Source organism: Bufo gargarizans, chromosome 4 (assembly GCF_014858855.1).
Source record: "Bufo gargarizans isolate SCDJY-AF-19 chromosome 4, ASM1485885v1, whole genome shotgun sequence".
NCBI classification, from domain to species: Eukaryota; Metazoa; Chordata; class Amphibia; order Anura; family Bufonidae; genus Bufo; species Bufo gargarizans.
This window is the reverse complement of record NC_058083.1, coordinates 203,131,301-203,151,384: the sequence shown is the minus strand read 5'-3', so window position 1 is coordinate 203,151,384 and position 20,084 is coordinate 203,131,301.

The following is a 20,084-nucleotide window of genomic DNA, read 5'->3' as shown; positions in this document are numbered from 1 at the left end:
TTTGTAATAAGAGTTAGACAGGCCATCCGGCCCAGGGCTCTTGTGATAGGGAAAGCGTTTGATTATACTCAAGACCTCGTCAAGTGTGATGGGTTGGCAGACCATTTCTCTCTGTTCCTCAGTCATAGAGGGCAATGAGAGGGAGTCAAGAAAATTATCAATGTCCTATTCAGATGGTTGGATAGCCTCTTTGCCTTCAACTAGATTATAAAGTCCTGAATAATACATCATAAACCTGTTAGCAATCGCCTTTGGTTCATATATGTTTTGGGTTTTGGGAGGATTCCAAAGGAAAGCAATGCGGGAATTCTGGGCTCTGGTTTTGATTTTCCCGCCTTGTTTGCCTGGGAATAGTACAATGCTTTTACCTTTTTTAAGGACAGTTCATATTTATGCAGCATGTGCTCCCTAAGCTGCGCCCTAAGGGAGCGCGGCTCCTCAGAAAGAAGAGAAGAGGGGGAAGCTTTATTCAGAAGTTCTGTAGCTCGGATCTTGGACAGCAAACTCGTGATGAGCTGCTCCCTTTTCCTTTTAGCCCTATGCCCTAACTTAATAAGGATGCCCTGACGTAGGCCTTGTGCGCCATCCATACAATGGATGGATTTTCCACAGAGTTTACATTAGTCGAGAAATATTTCGTTAAAACATCCTTCACCTCTTTCTGACATTCCAAATCTGCCAGCAATTATTCATTCATCCTTCATGTCGGATTTGGAGGGCGGTTATATTGTTCAGAGATTGTCACCGAGACAGGGGCATGGTCTAACCATGATATTACTCCTATGTCAGAGTCTGTGATGGCCGAGAGAGAAGCTCTGTCTGCAAAAACAAAATCAATACGGGAATAGGTAAGATGGGAAGGGGAGAAGTATGTATAATCCCGTTCCATGGCGTGATTCAGGCGCCAAACATCATATAGAGATAATTTGGAAAGGAAATCTGCCAATGAGTATGGGTTCCGTCTCGCTAGGGGAGGAAGAGTCCAGGGAGGCGTCTGGAACAGTGTTGAAATCAACACATATGAGAACCCTTCCTCTCTGCACAGACTGCACCTTATTAAGTAGTTTGTGGAAAAATCATTGGGAATGGGCATTAGGTGCATAAATTCCCACTAGTGTATAGAGTATATTGTTCAGATAGCATATGTGTATAATGTAACGCCCTCCAGAATCGACAGTAGAAGACACAGCGGAATATGCAACAGTATTCTTAATTGCTAGCAATACGCCCTGCTTTTTTTTGTTGCAATGGGCCTGAAGAATAACCGGGAAACACCTATGTTTGATACGGTTAGCATCCGTTGCGATAATATGTGTCTCTTGGGCACAAAAAATATCACATTGCAGAGAGAGGGCCTCCTTCCACATCAGGCTACGTTTGTACGGGCTATTGAGCCCCCTTACATTTAAGGAACTAAGTTTTAGTACCATTAGTAACTAGAATTGCCACAAACGCTGTATGTTCTATGAAGTGGAAGGAGGTATAATCCCAGCAGCAGGCGACACACTGCAAACATGTACTATACAAGGTAATACTCTGCCATAAACACATAAAAAAACAAAACTGGAAAAATAAGAATACGAGCGGTGACTGAGAGATCAAAGCAATTACTACCCTAAAGGTTGGTCAGAATGGAGGTAAGGTGGTGAATGAGGCGTAGGTTGTTGCCTCAGCATCCATAAGGGGAAGAGTTCCGCCAATTACCATATAGAGAAAGTGGTGAAACGTCTGCCCCTCTGACGGTAGAACTATTTCAGGACAGGACCCCTTTAGTGAGCTTTTTTCCTTCTTCTGTTATCCACCAGTTGCCATTCTCCAGAGGTGTGATGACGTCTAGGAGCCTCTGTTATCTGTAGGTCTTCTACTGCAATGTTCCATGAGGCGAGGGTAGCTTTCCCCTCCACTACCAACTGTCATGACCATGGTCATGGTCGTGACTCCTGAACCACATGCTGTTGCCTGCGGTTTGGTTTGGTAGTTCAACCACAGGTGAGGGCCGCCAGTATGCTGCCTCACTTGTGGTTGCCGCAGGCAACAAGTTGTTATTTTGTATGTCGCAGTATAGCAGCCTGCTAGGCAGCTTGCTGCAATGTGCATGTGGTTGCACCTGGCAACCTGTCTTTGTTAGGTGTGTCTTTTGTATGCCTGGTGTGCACAGGGTTTTAGTTATGTGTGCACTTTCCCCTTTAAGTGGCTTCCATCCCTTGCCTGGTGTAGGAAGGGTTAACTCCCTCTTTGTGTGAACACTGGGTGTGTCTGTGTGTGGGTGTGGCTACATGGGCTATTTAGCCTCAGTTGAGAGCAGAGGTCTGAGGGGTACTCCAGGCATGTTGCTGGAGTCATCCTCCTGGTTTGTATACCTTCTGCCAGTGAGGGCCACCCTTGTGGTCATAAATGTTATATGTGATGTTTAGTCAATGTTTTGCTTATATAGCACGGGATCCAGTCAGTGTGTCTGTGGAAGTGCTTTTCATCCTCCTGCCATATCTATAGTTTGTTTTTGTTCTTATCCCCTTGCAGCTTGGCCAGTGAGACTCCTGTTCCTCCGTGCCTAGGAGGAACAGGTTGTCTTACCCTGCTCCTTGTTCCAGGGCAATCCTGAGGGCTAGCAGGGACCCCAAGGTTTCCGGTGTATGAGCCCTCCCACCATCAGGGTTGGCTCATATGGTTAGGAGTCAGGGTCATATTAGGGACACGATAGGAGGTGACCTGCTCCCTAATTCTGTCGTCCTGGCCGAGCAGCCACTAACATCTTCTGGCATCGCACGGCTGAGGGTTTTCCCCATCCTCAGCCGTGACACCGACCGAATCACTACAAAGGATCCATCTCTGTGCACTAAAAGCTTAACAGGAAAGCCCCATCTGTAGGCTATGGAGTGTGCCCTCAAAGCAGTGGTAATGGGGGCAAGAGACTTGCGGAGCTGTAGCGTTGCCGCAGAGAGATCCATGAAGATTTTAACATCAGCATATGGAGTAGGTAAAGTCCCCAGTTTCCGCGCAGCAGTCAGAAGTTGCACTTTGATGTGAAAGAAGTACATTCTGGCTAACACATCCCTGGGGACATCGTCAGGCAGATCTTTGGGCTTGACGACCCTGTGTGCTCTGTCTATGATAAGATCACGGTCAGAACAGGTAGGCAGGAGTAACTTCATTAGCTTCTGGATGTAGCTTATTAGTTCAGGTGTTGTGATGACTTCTGGGACCCCCGCAATTTAAGGTTATTCCAATGGGAGTGGTCTTCTAAGTCGGCAATTTTTGCTTTAAGCTGAGATACTTCATCGGAGAGGAGCTCATGGGAGTCAATTAGGTTATTATGGGAGGCTGCGAATTCCCCCATTTTAACCTCTACGTGCTGTATTTTATCTCCCAACTCCCTCACAGTAGATTGGATCGGTACTATTGCTTTTGAAATCTGTGCCGTTATAGAATGGTGAAATGCTAAAAGCATGTCTTTTAACAAAGTCCCAGAAGCTGGTTGGTCTGTTGTCTGCAGGCTGTCTGGTCAGTTTGAGCGAGGGCAGGCCTGTCTGGTCAGTTTGAGAGTTTTGGCACTAGTGTTGAGCTCGAATATTCGAATATCGGCACTTCGCTAATTCGCGAATATTTCGAATATAGTGCTATAAATTCGATATTTCAAATATTCATTTTTTTTATTGTTATATTTTTTTCTTTCCCACTTCCCTAAAGTTGTTCTTACCTGTCCTTTGGATTCCTGGCTTCCTGGCTGCTCCAGTCAGTGCCCGTTGCCACTTCTGCCGACTTCCGTGCTCATGGAGCGTCCCCATCACCATGGGAACGTCTCCATATACTAGAATGTACTGTCGGATTTGAGAATTACTTTGAAATCGCAATTCGATTATTTCAAGTTATAATACTCAAATTGCGATTTCAACTTGGACCTGGTTTACTATGGTTGGCTTGGTAGAATTAGCGAATATGACGAATGTATTCGTCATATTCCACAAAACGAAGATAACAAAGTATTCTGCATCTTCGTTTTAGCTACCTATTCATCAACTTCGTTAATTCTAGCAATCATATAGGAAAGTTTACTATAGAGACAGCTAAGTTTAATTCGCTATGCGATTATATTACTTTGCTTTTTTTTATAAATAGAATAATTATAATAATTATCAGGTATTATAATAATTCTATTTATTAAAAAAAAAAAGCTAAGTAATATAATCGCATAGCGAATTAAACTTAGCTGTCTCTATAGTAAACTTTCCTATATGATTGCTAGAATTAGTGAAGTTGATGAATAGGAAGCTAAAACGAAGATGCAGAATACTTCGTTATCTTAGTTTTGTAGAACATATTCGCTAATTCTACCAAGCCAACCATAGTAAACCAGGTCCAAGTTGAAATCGCAATTCGATTATTATAACATGAATTGATCGAATTTCGATTTCAGCTTAGCACTGCCATATTCCATATTAGGCTAGAATTAACGAATATGGAATATAGCAGTGCTAAGTTGAAATCAAAATTTGATTATTATAACTTGAATTAATCGCATTGCTATTTCAATAGGAGAGTAGCCTTTAAGTTAAAATCGCAATACACGATTATTTAAATCGCATATTAATCGTGATAACTAGAATAATGACGAATATTCGATTTCGACGAATATAAAACTAATATTCTATTGAATATTCGCGAATTTCGTCGAAATCGAATATGGCACCTGCCGCTCATCACTATTTGGCACTCACCCATGTCCAAATAGTATTTGACATAGGACACTAGAGGATCTATTAGATTAGTTTTAATAGTAGGTTAGATAGTTATATTTAAGTTCTAATTTGTGATCAATAAAAGTTATATTTTAATGTCACTGTTCAGTATACACATTGTCAAGAGTAGGCAACCAGTAGTACTTTTTGTACTATATGAAAATAGAGTTACAAGTGCCTCTACATGTGTAAGGTATACATTTGGAACAAGTACTCTAAAAAAATGTTCCCTCTTAGTCCTGGAGAATTTACCGGTCGAGGTGGTACTAGGGTTGCCTTGGCTCCGATTACACAACCGATTGGTCCAGGGGGGAGTTGGTGAAATGGGGACCTAAGTGTGACTCGTTCTTGTCTGTGGTACAAGCTGGGGTCTCAGTAGAATCTGATATATTAACCACGGTCATTAGGGAATATTATGATGTGTTCTCATCACCTACCCCGGAGGTTCTACCACCCCATAGACCTTATGATTGCGCCATAGAGTTAGTAGAAGGTGCCAGGTTTCCTAAGGGGAGTATTTATAATCTCTCTAAGCCCGAACGCAAGGCCTTCTTCGTTAAGAAGAAGGATGGTGGTCTTAGGCCTTGTATCGATTACCGGAAATCGAATAAGATCACTATCCAGAATAGATACTCTCTCCCATTGATTCCGGATTTATTTAACCAGGTTCTAGGGGAAACCTGGTTTTCTAAGATTGAGCTGAAAGGGGCATATCATCTAATCCAAATCAAAGAGGGAGACGAATGGAAAACGGCGTTCAATACTCCGGCAGGACACTTTGAATATCAGGTTATGCCTTTTGGACTCAGCAATGCCCCAGCTGTGTTCCAAAACTTTATGAATGATATTCTTAGAGAGTTTTTAGGTAAATTTGTCATTGTCTATTTTGATGACATTTTGATATTTTCCCCTGATTTCAAATCTCATGTGTCTGATGTTAGACAAGTATTAGAGGTGTTGAGGGAGAATCAGGTGTCTGCTAAACAAGAGAAATGTGTCTTTGGTGTACAGGAGATACTGTTTCTAGGGCATGTCCTGCCTGACCCCTCATGCCTTCAAGATGGATCCTGGTAAGGTAAAAGCTATTAAGGAATGGGGAAGGCCTTCATCCTTAAAGGCCTTACAACGTTTTTTAGGTATTGCCAATTACTACCGTAAATTTATTAAGAATTTTTCAGTAATTTCTAAAACGATGACGACCTTTCTAAAAAAGGGGCGGATTTGGAGAAACGGTCTACTGAGGTCATTACTTTGTTTGAAAACTAAAAAAGGCATTCAGTAGCGCTCCCATTCTGATCCAGCCAGATCAGGAGAGACCTTTTATTGTGGAGGTGGATGCGTCTGAGGACGGCGCAGGAGCAGTCCTTTCATAAGGTCCTGCTAGTCTAACTAACCTGAGACCGTGTGCATTCTTTTCCAGAAAATTCTCTCCCACCGAGAGAAACTACGGTATAGGGAATCGGGAGTTGCTGGCCATTAAGTGGGCATTTGAGGTTTACAACAACTAACTCGTCATCATTTACTACTACTACTCTCAACATTTGCACCTTACGGTGCTGGCGTCACGAACCAGGGGCCTATCCGTACAAGCACCCTAAACATCACCATCAAGGGCACCTCCATCAACATCTGGCTGGTATTCCCTGTATTAGAGTGCCCCGGAGGATTTCGTGCTGTCTTCCCATCACCTGTACGCCAGTCCAGGGAGCCTCTGCTAACCGTGAGTAAATGAACTATTACACCCTCCAGATTACCACCACTACACTCACTCCCCCCTGTGGCTTGGTATGCTACACCAGTGCTCCACAGCAGCAGCACAATGTCCTCACACATGGTCCTGATGATCTGTGTAGGCGGAGGAGTATTTTTATTTTTTTTTCACTTTCTGTGAAGGGGGCACATCTGGGCATAATCACTGTGAAGGGGGCACTGAGCACATATCTTGGCATATCCACCATAAGAGGGCACATATCTTGGCATATCTACTGTGAAGGGGCACACATCTTGGCATATCAACTGTGAGGGGGCACATATTTTGGGATATCTACTGTGAAGGGGCACATATCTTGGCATACCTAATGTGAGGGGGGCACATATCTTGGCATACCTAATGTGAGGGGGGCACATATCTTGGCATATCTACTGTGAGGGGGGCATATATCTTGGCATATTTACTGTGAGGGGACACATATTTTGGCATATCTACTGTGAGAGGGTACATATCTTGGCATATCCACCATAAGAGGGCACATATCTTGGCATATCTACTGTGAAGGGGCACACATCTTGGCATATCAACTGTGAGGGGGCACATATTTTGGGATATCTACTGTGAAGGGGCACATATCTTGGCATACCTAATGTGAGGGGGGCACATATCTTGGCATATCTACTGTGAGGGGGGGCATATATCTTGGCATATTTACTGTGAGGGGACACATATCTTGGCATTTCTACTGTGAGGAGGCACATATCTTGGCATATCTACTGTGAGAGGGTACATATCTTGGCATATCTACTGTGAGTTGACACATATCTTGGCATACCTACTGTGAGGGGACACCTATCTGTGAGTAGACCTGAGGGACTAAAACACTGGGTAGAAAATAAAAGTAAGCACATAAGGACTGATTAACATATATCCGCTCTGTAGCATGCTCTGTGTATGGTATTTAATCTATAATACATACAGTTTTATTGTTGCAAGCGCCGTGCAAAATGTCACAAAGGCCCACTGAGACTTTATCGCCCAAGGGCCCACATGAACCTGGAGCCGGCCCTGCCTCCTGATATCTATTATAATGTGACAAGTGTAGAAGAAACACCACGGGTGCTAATCCACATGTTGTAACGCCATCTACTGCTGCTATAACCATGGACAGGAGGTTCTTGGTATACATTGTTATCAAAATGTATAAGCTCACTTGCCACGTCACGGCGACCTTCTTCAAGTGGGTTCCTACACTAACACTAATGACTATTATTATTTATTATAAAGACAGTGGCCGAAATGAAATGGACTCTACAATTTGGACGACCCCTTCGTAATCACCAGTGTGAGCACAACACAAAAATACACATCTCACATACTGCAGACTTTCTGATGAGAAGGATGAGGCCTTATCCAAGCAATCAACGGTGGACGGTAATCTCTTCCTTACGTTTTAGAAAAGAGGTTCTGCAGCATCTGCGCCTCAAATTCTGTAATTTTATTTAAAGGATTAGAGTGTTTCATATAATATAAAGATCTATATAAAGTTTTGGAACTATACAGATTAAAAATATATATATCAGCCACCAAATCAAACTAAAAATGTGAAGCAGAAAATTTACTATTAAGGTAAAAAACAATGTATTGAAAACTGAAATTCTGCATCCATTAAACAAACACTATCAATATATCTTAGTTGATTAACATATTAAAATAATCTGGCCTTCATCCTGGCAGAGTATTGTGATGTTACCACATTTGCATAGCATGTTCTAGAACTGGGCCTACAGCCGTGATGTCACTTGATGACATCAGAATGATGGATTTGTGAAGGTGGGACTCCATGTTGGATGCACACAACTTCAGAAAGAAGATTGGGCGCCATCATGAGGATTCATAGGAGTCTGCGATATGCTGATCGGCGGCTTCTGGTCAACTCTCTCTCTCATCCTGCATGTCGATTGGCTCATTCCTTCTGACCCGATTCAGGAAACAGAATCAAAAATTGAGGACTCTGATGAGGAACCCCAGCTTCCTGGCTAATAAATCAACCATCATGACACAGGTCAGGAGCTTCTTCAGGTCAGTTGCTTTAAGACGTAAAAACCACGTCATCCGCTTTGACATAGCTGAGAAGACGCCAACTATTTTTATTGCTGATCCAAAAGTTGCACATGAGGGGCCCCTAATACCACAAGGCATGTCCCTGGGAGAAAAAACAGAAAGTGGGGATCCCCCACAAAAAAGACCTTGGGACACTGATGCTGTGGAGCCATTCTTTGTCCACAAAGCACTACTTTCTAAAAAAAACACCAAAGAGCTGTAAGCGACGATGTAATAGAAAGACTCGCAAAAAAACAACACACAGCAATGAAAGATAATGTCTCTTCAAATTTTGAGACCCTTAAAACATCGGACAAGAAAATGAAGACCTTTTGAAGGCATCTCGTAAAGCTTCCAAAGCCAGTCTTAAACGGAAAGCACCAACCTCCAATGACAGTCAGTCCGGGACATTTCCACCAGCCAAAAGAGCTGGGGCAGAAAACATGTCCACACCATCTACCAAAGATGTAGGAAGCCCGGAGCTGGGAACATCACAAGTGGAGATGGCCTATACCCGGAGAGCACAGAACAACTTGTCTCCAAAGCACTTATCCATCCTGAAGAGCAGGAGCCAGGAAGGCATGCTGGACAATGCTATAATTAATAAGGCCCAGGATCTCCTGCAGAATCAGTTTGGGGACTTTGATGGCCTGCAACCCGCCGCTGCTATTCTCTTTCCGGGGTACAGTGTGCTAAAGAAGGCCGTACAAATCCACTACGACGAGGACAGGGTGCACTGGCTGGCCACCTGCTTCAAAAATGACGACACCCTAGTGGCCGACAGCATCAAGACCTGCAAATTGCCTCTATATGTTTGCAAGCAGATTAATAACATCTACAGTGTAATGGTCAAAGAGCCCCTGAAAAATCAAAAATTTCTCAACGTGGATCAGCAGAGAAACACCTATGACTGTGGGGTGTTCTCCATAGCATTTGCCTTTAAATTTCTGGCAGATGACGGTGAACCCACAGCGATCTTCCAGCATGACGTGATGAGAGACCATCTAATATCCTGCCTGCAGAATGGCAGGATCACAGGTTTTCCCAAAAAGGTCAATTAGCGACTCCATGTCTTTCATGACATTTCGAGTCTATGATAGGCCAAGAGATCGCCCTGGCCAGAAGCCTGATATTACTGAAACAGACCTGGATCCTCTACTTCACCAAAGCTGCAGTCTCTACCCAATCCCAGATTACAACCGCTGGCCCATGGCACAGATCTACAACCCACAGACTTGTTGGCATCGGCAAGTAACCAGTGACTATTATAAGTTTGATCATTTCCGTGTACTGATTGTAATAATGTCTTCTCATGTGATAATATATGTATGTGTAGAAAGTACTGCAAATGTTCGGGGTAATCACACCCCACAAACATTGGCTTTTTAGCCTATGGGCCCCATAACTTTGCTGTGTTTATAGATATACCTATTTATGAGGGGGGGTAGCCTAATTTATTATGTTAACTTGGTACTAGAGACCCGATTATCAGGCAGTTGTGTCCCAGGAACATTTGTCAGACTATGAAATGATAGGGACCACATCCATGAGGAAACCTTGCATCCTCATTGTGTGTATTCATATTGTTTTCTGTTTAATTTGGACACCGCGGTATCCACTGGTCACCACTGGAAATGAAAACAGCCTGGGGTTAAGAAGGCAATTGCAGCAGATTGGATCACCAGAGGTCTGAGACAAAATGAGGTGCAGAAGAAACCAGAGTGATGACACAGAATAATTTAGGGTTTAGATTCTCCACGAAGATGAGCAGAGCAGTAGACATTAGTGGAAAATCATCCAAATCGCCTGATACATGGCATATAAAAATGATAAAATTCTAACTGCCTACAGTCGCCACTAGGGGGAGCTCCCATTGACCTTGATATGTAGATCACCTTGAGCAATGGCTCCCAGAATTTTAACTATGGAAGTGTGTAAGAAAGCAGGGGTTTTGGTGATTTGTATCAGGAAAACTAAGCTCCAAACCTTCCTGAGCTCCAAAAATATATGAAAATAAATCATCCCACACTTATAAGGTGTATTCTGTTTATGTTGGATACAGCAGTGGGTCCCAGAACAAGAATAACAGCTATAACAGTCAATGATATTGATAAGCGTTGGTATCGCTTTTAGAAACATGGGCCCAAATTTAATACAGTAAATTGCGTGTCACTTACATGTAATTTTTCGTTGTTCCATGTTCAGTCATAAATAGTTATATTTTTTGCATTTGCAGATCACTGTACCAGAGCGGGGGTCTCACTGTGTCCCTGCAATGAATATGGGATACAGCTGGAGGTGATGACTCTACCACAAGTCAGCGACATGGTGGCCACCATGTCAGGATCAGATGACCTGCACTTCAGCAAGAGGCAGATTCCGGGCTCGGTCTCTGCACTCACCCACCGGACTTTCTGCAGTCAGACGTATTCACTAAAGAAGTGAGTTTCCTGCTGCATCAAAGGCAGATTCCAGGCTTGGTCTCTGCAATAACCACTGGACTTGACATTCACCGGACTTACCGCAGACAGATGTCTACAGTGGGAGACTGATTGGTGGGGACTGCTGGGTCCCCCATGATCATGAAAATGGGGATCCTGTGTCCCCAAAGAAATGGAATGGTAGGTCAATCATGTTCCCTTCTGCTTCATTCAGTGTCTCTGGGTCTTCTGGAAATAGCTGAGCATTGTACTCGACTATCTCCAGCAGACCCATAGAGAGTAGCTATGTGCACGCTCGACCTGCCACTTAATTCATAAGTGGACACAGGATCCAGTTCTCGTGATCAGTGGTGGTCCAAGATATTTTGTGGATAGGGGAAAGTTTTGTATAGACAGAAACTATCTCCGGACCACATGCCCCTTGAAGTCAACAGGTGCACAAAAATGTGGATGTAACATGGACCACGTCCAGATTTTTGTTTTTGCGAATCCGCAATATGTAGACCACAAAACAGATATGGTGTGCATGGAGGGTTATACAGATTCTACAGAAAAAATGAAACTATTAAGAGGTAGAGTCAGCGGTGTACCTCTGGAGGAAGGGGGCCAAGTCTTGGACCAAAAGGCCCGCCTCCTAATTACACTTAATTCTCGCTCCTGTCTTGAGCCCCTTGTCTGGGGCTCAGGCTCTGATTTTCAGCTCCCTGCTTCTTCTGTCCTGTCCTCGGGGCCCCCCTTACTCAGTACATCATCAGTGGCTAGCTCTGCACCCGCTGGAGTCCCGACTAGCGCTCTACGTTGTCTCGCTGATGGGTGCTGAGTTGGCTTGTTCTGTGCCACGGGAGTTGGGATTTCATTCCTCTGCAAGTGACAGTGTAGAGGATGATGAGAGTGATTTCTGCAAAAACAATGACTTTAGGTGAGAAGTGAGTGTGCTGTCAGTAATATGTGTTTTGGTGTGAAGTGAACCCCTCATTTCCAGTGATGAACCCCCAGTTCTGCTCTACAGACCGACACAGTGTAATGCTCCATGTCCTGCTCTGTGCACTCAGGTACAGTAAGTGTCTCTGTGTCAGCTTCATGCACTGATGTAGAGACACATTGTTTGTCCTGCTTTACACTGCAGTTTAGCTCCATAAGGGCATTACTATGAACACAGGAAACATGCTGTCATATTACAGACGTGGGGCTGCATGCAGTTGTTATGGACTATTGATACAAAATGGATACTTGCTTGTTGAGGACTATGTTTAGCTAAGATGGCGGCCAGGCATTCAGCCAACACCTATAAACTAGAATCTTACTTTGTGTTTTATCATGTGTTTCTTTGTGGTTTCCGTTCAGCTCAAGCAAGCAGTTACAAAGAAAGAAGAAGTAACGGTTTCACCCACGAGCAAGGGGGGAGGGGGGAGGGGGGAGGAATTTCCTCTTGTCGTCAATGTTACAGAAAAGTATAGAGTTCATAGCCAATAGAAAAGATATACTTTATCTTACACCCCCCTCCCACTCCTTCCTGTCGTAAAACCTATATACTGTATGCTGTTCCTCAAATAAACCAGAGATCCTGTTTTAACTCCAAGTAGTGTGTTGTCTCAGTTTGATCTCTCCGTGCACGTACATTAATTAATTTGGAGCAGTACATCAACCGAACTGGCAGCTTGGCCAGAACCAGAACAATTTTGGCGCCCAATCGTGGGGCTCGAGGATTGGACCCTCTGTTCCCGTACCCCCAGAGACGAGACGAGGAGAGGCGCACTAACGGACACCGGGATCGTAACCCGTGATATGAGGTAAGAAAATTGAGTCATCTTGCCCATAAAGTGTCCCCTGGTGTAGCCTCTTGGTGTTCGTCTGAGGGAGGGGTGCGGAAGCAGTCTGGGACGTCCTCGAGGGCATGAAAGTAAGAACCCCATATGTTTTTTTTAAAGTCTTGATGTACTGTGTTGTGCCTATAAGTTGTGAAGACCCTGTTGACAAGTATCATTGACTGAGACACGGAGTTCTCCTGTGTGCCTGTATCGGAGTTCAGCCCGGTGTCTGACTCAAATCTCCATAAAGGGGACGATCACAGATGGGTGGAGAGCGGTTCGCGGTAGCCCAGAGTGTGCTGACCGGGACTCAAAGGTCTTCACGTCCAGTGATTACTCTATACAGAGGTCTTTAGGCAGCTTCAGTAGGTACGAGAGATAATGGGAAATGAGGAAAGTGTCCCGAAGGGCTACTGTTCACCTGAACAGTACGTGGCGGACAGGAGAGGCAAACGTTTCATAAAAGGATTAACTAAGTTGGAGAAGAGTTATAGTGTCTGTAAAGGAGGCATCCTATGTAGTGCCACCTGGCAAGTGTTGTTAAACGAGAAGAGGGGGAAGTTAGAGGATGATAAATTGACAGACATGGTCCGTGTGTGGTTGGACTGTAGTAAAGAATTTGAACAGACCGGGGGGGAACTAAATTTTGATGAGAAAAGACAGAGATATTTCTGTAAGCCTGGTGTTGCATTGATACATGACTTGCCACCACCCTATAATGGCGCCGGGAAGAAAGCAGGTGGGTGGACCTGCAAAACATGTGGTCAACAGAATCCCTCCTCCCGTGATACGTGCCTTCCCTGTGGGGTTCCCCACCCACAAAACCACACCTTGGTAACTACTCCCCGGCACGTCCCATCACTTCCCGTGTTAGCTATAGCGCCATCTTGTCCCCAGGCAACGCCCATGAACGGACCTTTAATATCATTCGGTCCGGACCCCCCCATCACTCCTATGTCACCCTTGCCCCTTCCTACTACCTTGTACCCCATGGTTAACCCGGACGGTACATTCATGCTACCCCACTCACCTGCCACCCTTACTCCTATAATGGTAGGGGGGCAACCTGATGAAGCAGAACAGGGGGATGCAGACGGTGCTGCAGAATCCACAATGGGCATACAAAATGCACCGGGTAATATGCAGACTCCTTCGCGGGGTACCCCGACAGACTACGGTGATCCGCCAACTTTATCCCTGGCACCACAGTGGACTGTACCCATGACCGTGCGCCCATCACGACGTTCACAAGATCAAATACTGCAGGGTCAGATTACAGAGTTACAAAAGAACTTACAGAAAATTGAGCAGGGAAACCTTGAGACACTGAAAGAAGCCCTAGCACTTAACCGGCCACAGGGACCACCAAAATATGTGTCTTTCACCCCACAACAGTTATTCACCATAGTGAATTTACTGCCTGACCCTGAGACCTATCCCATGCCCTTTTTCAGGAAACTGTCCCAAGTGCATCAAACCTATGGGTGCACATGGTCAGACCTGCAAAGTATAGTGGAAAACAAGACAGGTGAATACTCCACACTGATAATGGATCAAATCCACATCCCTGAACTTAAAGGTGCTAACTTTGACCCCAAGGATCATGAGTCTGGAGAATTCTTTATAGAACAACTACATAAATGGGCAAAAGCAAGATTAGCAGACCAATCCACCACATTACAGGATATGACACAGGAAAAAGTTGAAACTGTCGAGAAATTTGCTCAGAGGATTAAACAAAATTACAAAGACATGGGTTTTAGTCAGAATGAGCCTGTTCATCTCAGACTCTTGGCCCGCTCGTTTGTCGATGGTCTACGACCAGAGATAAACAAAGCCCTTGTGACCTGTCGCCCCGAGTGGAAATCCTTGACACTAGATATGTTGGAGCAGATTGCAAAGGGTCTAGAGAGTAACACAAAGAAAACCCGTGCTGCTGTGATAGCCGTAATGTCAGGAGAAGATGGTGGAGAACACCCACCCCCTTATGTCTGTTATGGGTGCGGCAAGCCCGGACACATGAAACGGCACTGCCGTAGCAAACATCTGTGGCCAACCAATCAACGGCGACAGGGGGGCACTCAGCCCCCTTCATCGCAATAGGACGCTGGCAAACCAGTGCAGGGAGGGGACATTCCATATATGACAGTCTCTACCCCTCCTACCGGTCCCACCCCTCGAGTGACTCTCGAGGTTGCAGGGAAGGAACTTTCATTTCTTGTGGACACTGGTGCAGCCCGCAGTGTATTATGTGAGACTGCCGTACCTCATTCTTGGCTCACTGACATTCAATTGCCTTGTTCTGGACTAGAGGGGGTTGTGCAACATAACCCCGTGACCAAGCCACTCACAGTCACTTCCCCTAGATTCTCCCGGACTAAAACCCCCCAACTCCACCTCCCTGCAGGAGTCATGTCGCAGTTTGTTGTCAGCCAAACATGCCCCTTCAATCTGTTAGGCTCTGATTTTCTTCAGAAAATCCAGGCTAACATACAGTTCAAAGAGGATGGAACAGTCACCCTCGGTACAGCCCTACACCCGGAGGATACTTGCCTCCTTATGGCATTAACCACACTTCAGGACGCTGACTCATATGAACAAGGGGATTCGCTGCAAACCATTTTGCACCTCATCCCCGATACTCTCTGGACCAAAGGACCCCAGGATATCGGACGCCTCAATGTCCCACCGGTCACTGTGAACCTGAAGGATCCCAAGGTTCTGCCATACAAAGCGCAATATCCGCTTTCTATCTCACAACAGGATGCTATTACCCTCCAGGTGCAGGCCCTCCTGCAGAATGGGGCAATCAAGATCACTACTTCTCCCTGTAACTCACCCCTTTACCCAGTACGGAAAAAAAGGGAGAAAGGACAGCCTCCAACGTACCGCATGGTGCAGGACCTCCGAGCTGTCAATGAGGCTACTGTTCTTGAGACACCTATTGTCCCCAATCCGCACACACTCCTTGCTGGCATTCCACCCACTGCCACTACTTTCACTGTCATTGATCTGGCCAATGCATTCTTTTCTGTTCCCTTACATGAGAAATGTCAGTTTCTTTTTGCTTTCACACATGCAGGCAAACAGTACACCTGGACTGTTATGCCTCAAGGGGCTCAAAACAGCCCTTCCTGCTTCAGCAAGGCTATGTCCTCTGTTCTGCAACCCTGGCAAGCAGATCACCCGGATGTGGAACTCCTCCAGTATGTGGATGACCTTCTCCTCTGTGCGGTCTCTCCCCAAATCTGCATGACAAAATCTGTCTCACTTCTCCAGTTTTTAGCCTCTGCTGGATGTCGAGTCTCACAAGCCAAACTACAACTGTGTCTCCCCAAAGTTGTCTTCCTAGGTCATTGCATCTCTCAAGGTCACAAGCACCTAACTGAGGCGAGGAAGAAGGCTATCTCTGACATCCAACTCCCGGACACTCCTCATCAGCTGCAAACCTTTCTGGGACTCATCTCCTACTGCAGGCCTTGGATATCTGATGCTTCTGTCCTCATGCAGCCCTTATATGACTGTATACCTCGTAATGCTGCTACTCCTTTCAAGATGACAATGGAGGCCGGAGAGGCTTTTCAGTTATTAAAGGCCGCCATTGCATCTGCCCCTGCGCTTGGCATCCCCAACTACAACCTTCCTTTCCAGCTGTATGTCATGGAACGCCAAGGTCACGCTACTGGAGTCCTCACTCAAACTCATGGTGGCCGCAATCGACCCTTGGGTTACTATTCTAAGCGTCTTGACCCGGTAGCCAGAGCCGCCCCTTCCTGTGTCAGAGCTATCCATGCTGCCAGCTCTCTTCTAAACGTCACATCTGACGTTGTGCTGGGTCATCCCCTCACTATTCTGGCTCCCCATGACATTTCTGCCATCCTCCAGCAGACTCAACCTAAACACCTCACTGCACAGCGCCACCTCCGACTTCAGTGTAGTTTGCTTCTGCCAGATAATGTCACCATTCAGAGGTGCCACATCCTCAATCCTGCTGCACTCCTTCCTCTTCCAAGGGGGGAGTATAATTGAGATTCTGAAGATTTTATTGATCTACATGCTGAAGAGGATCTTCAGGAAGAAGAACTATGGGCCTCAACCGACTCTCTTTACAAGGAACAAGAACATGATTGCATCACAATGATGGAAGCTGAAGTAGGGACACCACCATCAGTCCAAGACACTCCTCTGACAAACCCTCATTGGATTCTCTTTGTGGACGGCTCAAGGTACGCCGATGACAAGGGGAAGTTCCATACAGGCATGGCAGTCACAAGTGAGCATGAAGTGCTGTGTGCAAGACAATTGTGCCCAGACCAGTCAGCACAAGAAGCTGAACTGATTGCCCTCACTGAAGCCTGCCTCATGGCAAAAGACTCTACCGCCAATATCTACACAGATTCTAGATATGCCTTTGGAGTGGTTCACGACTTTGGACTAATATGGAAGGCCCGGGATTACATTACAGCTGCAGGAACCCCGATTAAGAATGCTGCAGCAGTAGCAGCCCTAATGGCAGCAGTACTCCTGCCCAACCAAGTGGCAGTGATCAAAGTAAAGGCCCATACTCGAGCTGACACCCCTGAGGCCAGAGGAAATGCCCTAGCTGACCAAGCGGCCAAGGAAGCAGCAGTGAAAGAGGAAAGAGTCCAGTCAGACCAGATTATGATAACACAGGAAGACCTGGAACAAGAAGAAATCACATGGGACCTCCTGAAACAAATGCAGAAACAGGCCACTCTCAGGGAAAAGGAAATCTGGCTGAAAGAATCAGCCCTCGAAGAAGAATCTGGACTCTGGACACAAGGAAAGAGAGTCTGCCTACCCAGAGCTCTTTATCCCCTAATAGCCTCAGTGGCCCATGGGTCCACCCACCAATCCAAAACCATCATGAAAGAACTAATTGACAAAATATGGGTGGCCCCAGGGATAACCCCTGTCCTGGTGAGACATACTCAAGAGTGTCTCATCTGTGCAGAGTGTAACCCCGGCAGAACCGAGCCCACTCCCAGAAAATGTCTCCCGAAAGCCTTATATCTAGGGATGAGCGAACTCGAACTGTATAGTTCGGGTTCGTACCGAATTTTGGGGTGTCCGTGACACGGACCCGAACCCGGACATTTTCGTAAAAGTCCGGGTTCGGGTTCGGTGTTCGTCGCTTTCTTGGCGCTTTTGTGACGCTTTCTTGGCGCTTTTTGAAAGGCTGCAAAGCAGCCAATCAACAAGCGTCATACTACTTGCCCCAAGAGGCCATCACAGCCATGCCTACTATTGGCATGGCTGTGATTGGCCAGAGCACCATGTGACCCAGCCTCTATTTAAGCTGGAGTCACATAGCGCCGCCCGTCACTCTGCTCTGATTAGCGTAGGGAGAGGTTGCGGCTGCGACAGTAGGGCGAGATTAGGCAGATTAACTCCTCCAAAGGACTTGATTAACTGATCGATCTGCAGCTGTGGATCATTGAGCTGCTGATCCTCAATTGCTCACTGTTTTTAGGCTGCCCAGACCGTTTGTCAGTCACATTTTTCTGGGGTGATCGGCGGCCATTTTGTGTCTTGTGGTGCGCCAGCACAAGCTGCGACCAAGTGCATTTAACCCTCAATGGTGTGGTTGTTTTTTGGCTAAAGCCTACATCAGGGTGAAGCTGTCACACCAAGTGCATTTAACCAGCAATAGTCTGTTCATTTTTTGGCCATATACAAAATCAGGGGCAAGCTGCGCCTGTCACCAAGTGCATTTAACCCTCAATGGTGTGGTTGTTTTTTGGCTAAAGCCTACATCAGGGTGAAGCTGTCACACCAAGTGCATTTAACCAGCAATAGTCTGTTCATTTTTTGGCCATATACAAAATCAGGGGCAAGCTGCGCCTGTCACCAAGTGCATTTAACCCTCAATGGTGTGGTTGTTTTTTGGCTAAAGCCTACATCAGGGTGAAGCTGTCACACCAAGTGCATTTAACCAGCAATAGTCTGTTCATTTTTTGGCCATATACAAAATCAGGGGCAAGCTGCGCCTGTCACCAAGTGCATTTAACCCTCAATGGTGTGGTTGTTTTTTGGCTAAAGCCTACATCAGGGTGAAGCTGTCACACCAAGTGCATTTAACCAGCAATAGTCTGTTCATTTTTTGGCCATATACAAAATCAGGGGCAAGCTGCGCCTGTCACCAAGTGCATTTAACCCTCAATGGTGTGGTTGTTTTCTGGCTAAAGCCTACATCAGGGTGAAGCTGTCACACCAAGTGCATTTAACCAGCAATAGTCTGTTTATTTTTTGGCCATATACTACATCAGGGGCAAGCTGCGCCCGTCACCAAGTGCATTTAACCCTCAGTAGTGTGGTTGGTCAAGCTGTGACACCAAGTGCATTTAACCAGCAATAGTCTGTTCATTTTTTGGCCATATACTACATCAGGGGCAAGCTGCGCCCGTCACCAAGTGCATTTAACCAGCAATAGTCTGGTTATTTTTTGGCCATATCCCAGTCTAATTCTGTCACTAAATCCATACCGGTCACCCAGCGCCTAAATACTAGGCCTCAAATTTATATCCCGCTAAATCTCTCGTTACCGCTGTCCTGTTGTAGCTGGGAAAGTTATTTAGTGTCCGTCAAAGCACATTTTTTGTTCTGGGTTGAAGTACAATTCCCAATTTAGCAATTTCATAATTTAGTGGTTTCTGCTATATCAGAGCTATTTGAAATCTATCCCTAAAAGGGTATATAATATTCAAGGTGCACATTGGGTCATTCAGAATAACTTCACACACACCCGCTACTGTGTATTTTCAAGTCTAATTCTGTCACTAAACCCATACCTGTCACCCAGCGCCTAAATACTAGGCCTCAAATTTATATCCTGCTAAATCTCTCGTTACCGCTGTCCTGTTGTAGCTGGGAAAGTTATTTAGTGTCCGTCAAAGCACATTTTTTGTTCTGGGTTGAAGTACAATTCCCAATTTAGCAATTTCATAATTTAGTGGTTTCTGCTATATCAGAGCTATTTGAAATCTATCCCTAAAAGGGTATATAATATTCAAGGTGCACATTGGGTCATTCAGAATAACTTCACACACACCCGCTACTGTGTATTTTCAAGTCTAATTCTGTCACTAAACCCATACCTGTCACCCAGCGCCTAAATACTAGGCCTCAAATTTATATCCTGCTAAATCTCTCGTTACCGCTGTCCTGTTGTAGCTGGGAAAGTTATTTAGTGTCCGTCAAAGCACATTTTTTGTTCTGGGTTGAAATACAATTCCCAATTTAGCAATTTCATAATTTAGTGGTT